We start from the raw sequence: 4,935 nt of genomic DNA, 5'->3' as shown, positions 1-4,935 counted from the left end.
GCTGGAGGTTCAAACCCACCAGGCTCTCCCAGGAAGGAAGGTTGGGTAATCTACTTTCATAGTGATACTGCCTTGGAAATCCAAGGAGGGGTTGCTATGAGTTGGGTCCAACTCAATGGCGGTGAGTTTTGAGCTTTCTGTCTTTGGGATCAGGACTTATGCTGGGAGATTGATAATGTACAAGACCACATAAAATAGGTAGGCAGGTGCCTAGAAGGTATGATTTAGGAAGCAGCTGGCAAGTGCCTGCCAATAAATATCATCTTCATTGGCTTGCTACAGTAATTTGTCCAAAATTTTATCACTGATGTCATTACTTTGGATGTTGAAGGATTTTCTTTGGTGTCCTTTTGTTTACTGAGGTTGGGGGAGTATGAGGGCTATTTCCAATGCACAGATGCCTATAAAAATTCATATATGAAATCTTTTATCACCTCATACCTTAGCAGGTTGTATGGAATAGGAGAAAGAGTTGAGATTTTGGAGCCAGGCAGACCTGGGATTGAATCTGACTTTACCACATAGTAGCTTTTTAACTTGTACATAAGTCTTAATCTCTTAGAGCTTCACTTTCCTTTGAGTAAAACTGAGATAATAAAGCATACACACAGGCCCTTAGTAAAACAACCACAGTGTATTCAACATCTGCTCTGGGTACTTGTGGTAGAGTAGGAAGATCAGTGCTATGGGAGTTAAGAAACTTGATGTCCTGCCATATCTGCTTCATTCATTCAGATAGATATTTATTGAACATTTACTGTGTGTCGGGCACTGTGTTAGGCAGTGAACAATTGGAAGTCCCTGCTTTCTTATAGCTTAAATTCTAGTTTGGTGATGATCTAACTATATTCATATCCTGGTTATGTAGAGAAATATTAATGTTCTTGTTCATATTTTTGACATGGAAATCTAAGGCTTAAGTGATATAATACTGAACAAAATAAATATGGCCCCAACTGCAATGAGTTTATAGGCTAATGGAGTAGAAAGTAATCAGGCCATCCCCCAAATTGATATAAATTTAAAACCATGATAAGTGCTCTGAAGGAAAGTTACTCAGTGCTCTGAAGCTTATAATAGTGGTCTCACTTCAGCTTCCCTTAGCAAGTAACACCTGAGTTGAGATATGGAAAATGAATAAGTATTAACCAGATCATACTTCTGCACATCTTTACTCAGATCCTTGTAGATTTCTCTCAGCTCTTTTATATCCTCTTTGGTGGTTATTGCAAACCTCCTCTTTCTTTAAGCCTCCTCTTCTGCTGCTATACATTTAATCTCAGGAGGTGGGTGTGCCTCCTATTTCACACAGAAAATAAAAGCTTTCAAGTGAGCCCAAGTCTCTTATCCACCCAAATCTTTAATGCATATCAATTTGCATCTTCTCCCATTCTTTTGCCCTATCTCAGAAGAAAAACTAACCTACCAGCAGTTCAAGTTCAATCTCACACCATCCTCTTGCTTTCTTAGGATACCTTTTCACAGTCATTCCCTTTCTCTTCTTTTTTTTCCCCCTTTCTCTTCTACATTTTCCACCTTTTCATCTCCACGAATTCTTTTTCCTCTGCAAAGAAAACAAAAGAAAAGACATTTTTTCTTAATCCTTGTTTGTATAACCAGGGACTGTGACACTTGTGTAATTAAGGTCCATAAAAAGAAGTCCACCCATGTAACTGTCCTTACCAACATCCTCAATTATTTTTCTTTCCAAATACACACTTCAGTTACCTTTTATTTCCAGCATACACATTTCAGTTCTTGTCTTATTTGCCCTCAACCTCACACATGGCTTTTGAATACTCTCACCTTGAAATCTTCTGCTTTATTAGTTTCCATGATGCCATTTTCTGCTGACCTTCCTCCTACTTCTTTGGTTACACTTGCATTTGTGTACTAGCTACTCAATCTCCAATTCTATTTGCAAATCCAACTGCCTAAATATATTTATAATCTCTCCAGGTTTCTTCTCTGGCATTCAGCTGCTCCCTAAGACAGGCGTATTTTATCTTCTTATCAATATCTGTTATTCCATCATTTTTAGGGCATTATTATTATCACAGTAGGGGCCTTCATTGTCTCTATTTCACATTTGAAAAAGACTCCTAACTTCTTTTTCTGTTTCACTTATCGCTCCCCTAATTTGTGTTCTTCTAAAGATGGAAAAAGCCTCTTCCTCATGTTTGTATGTGTTAATTTTGACATAAACCTCAGGTTTAAAAATCCTTCAGTATCCACTTATTACCCTTAGGATTAAGTCCAAAGTCTTTTAACATGGCTTAGAAGGCATGCCCATCTACATCTTACAATCAAAACAAACCACTTTTATAACCCTGACTTCATTAAGCTTATCACATCACTGTATTTGCTTTATCAATTCCCAATGAGAAGAAATAAAACAAAATAAACACCAAATCCCTACTTCCCTCCCTTTTGCAAACACATACTACTTATTTATGAGGTAGCTTAGGTATTGCTTCCTTTAAGGATTTTTACTGGTCCACCATTCTAAGTGTTTACCTCTGTTCTGGAATTTACCACATCCGTTATAATTGAGATGCTCATGTCTGGAACTCAGAATAGTACTTACGGGGGGAGACATGTTTGAAAGTCATTGGTATATAGATGGTAATAGAAGCTGAGGTGAGTATAAAAATACTAGGGAGAAAATAGAGTCAAAAGAGATGAGGGCCTTGGAAAAAACCTCAAATAACTCCAATATTTAATATTAAGAAAAGTAATGGATAAGCCTGAAATTGAAACAGAAAGAGTTGCCAGAGAGATAGAAGGAAAACTGGGAGACTAATGTTAGAGGAACCAAGGGAAGAGTGTTTCAAGAAGGATGATGGTATACAGGTGAATGCTTTTGTGAGATAAATAAGACTAGGATAGTAAATATCAACTGGATTCAGTAACGTGGAGGCCATTGTTGATACTAATGAGGGCTATTCCAGGGGAGTGATGGACTGGTGGCAGAGTGAAGGAGGGAGCCAGAAAGTAATGTAATGATGAAGACTGAGAGAGAGATGTGATGAAATATCAAGTGTAGACTATTTCTTAGAAGTCTGGCTGTGTAGAAAATAAAAGTATTGGGTAGTAGCTGGAGCAAATATTTTTACAAGGTAGTTTTTGAAAGAATTTTTTAAGGTACGGGAGAAATGAACACCTTTAAATACTGATGGAATATATCTACCTGAGAAGCAGATGTTGAAATACCTAAGTGAGAAGAAAAAAATTAAAGTGTAAGAGTCACAATAATTGGGGTAGGATTGGGGTTTGAACACAGAGAGGTAGTCTTACTTTAGATAGTGAGAAATATACCTCCTTTTTGCAGTATGAAGGAAGGAAGAAAGGATGTGAGGAGGTTCTTATTTTGAAGCAGGCAGATGAGGAAATTTCTGAGAACTTCAATTTTGTTTTTAAAGTAAAGAGGCAAGGTCATGTGCTAAGATGGGGAAAGAAGGGACCAGAAGATTAAGGAGTGGGAAAGGTTAGACATTTTATTTCTAGTGAATGGAATAAAGTTGAATAGAGACATGCAACATGGTTTCTAAGTGGTATTGTGAGCTTATTTAAAATGGGATTAATGAATTCATCATAGAACCAATCCACTGTGTGACTTCTTCCTCAACACTCATTTGCTCAAGTACCGGCACAGAGAAAAGCTGAGAGTGGGATTCATCCAGAGTTGGGATTTTGTTATGATGAAAAGACATATGAGCAAGTTTAGTTTGGGGTATGGAAGCTAATCTGGACCGAATGTAAATGTGAAGAAGGCCAGTCTTGTTGGTGGACTTAAAGATACCAGGTTCAGAGATCTCAGTCTATGAACTGGGATGGAAAACGACCACAAGGACAATACCTAAAAACTCAAGCTGAAAAGAAAAGAGATTGAGGGAAAATCTTTTAAATTCTCCAGTCTCTGTTGTTTCATCTGTGTGTAAGTCATGGTGATAAGATGGGGGAAGCTGGGTGTGTGTAGTGTGTATTAAACTCATATATTTTTGTTTATAATTTGTACATATATATGCATCCCACTCTCTCCTAAGAAGTAATGAAGCACTCCAGAGACTTGAAAACAAGTCCAGAGACCGGAAAACAGCAACACAATGAGCAATGTTCATTGCAACACTATTCACAATAGCCAAAAGGTAGAAACAACTAAAATCCCCATCTACAGATGAATGGATAAACAAAATGTGGTACATACTTACAATGGCATATTACACTTTCATAAAGAGAAATGAAGTCCTGATATATGCCACACATGGATGCACCTTGAAAACATTATGTTGAGTGAAATCAGTCAACCATAATAGGACAAATATTATATGATCTCACTTACAGGAAATAACAAGAACAGGTAGATACATAGAGACGAAAGTTTATTTGAGGTTACCAGGGTCAGGAGGGAGGGAGGGAAGGTGATTCATTCTTGGTTGAAAATTTTTCTCTTTCAGGGTTTTATATATACCATCCCATTGCCTTCTCGCTTGCATGGGCTCTGCTGAGAAAACAGAGCTTATTCTTACTGGCTGACCTTTGTATGTAACTTTTTGTTTTTCCCGTGCTGCTCTCAGGATTCTGTCTTTGTCCTTGGTTTGGGTGAGTTTGATGATTATATGTCTTGGTGATTTTCTTTTGGGGTCTATCCTGTTTGGGGTTCGTTGGACTTCCTGCATGGATATATTCTCCTCTTTCAACATGTCAGGGAAGTTCTCCTTCAGCAAATCTTTGACAATGTTCTCAGTGGTTTTATTTTTCTCTTCCTGTTCTGGAATTCCAACAACACATAGATTATTTCTTTTCATGGTATCCCACATGAACCTTAGGCTTTCTTCATTTTGTCTTGATTTTTTTTCTGACTGATCCCTTTCCAAAGAAGTATTCAGGTATTTGTCTTCAATCTCATTAATTCTGTCTTCCATTGCATGATAT

The sequence above is a fragment of the Orycteropus afer genome, unplaced genomic scaffold (genome assembly GCF_000298275.1).
Source record: "Orycteropus afer afer isolate SDZICR_OR568_19922 unplaced genomic scaffold, OryAfe1.0 scaffold00259, whole genome shotgun sequence".
Lineage (NCBI taxonomy): Eukaryota > Metazoa > Chordata > Mammalia > Tubulidentata > Orycteropodidae > Orycteropus > Orycteropus afer.
Note: the sequence above shows the minus strand (reverse complement) of the source record.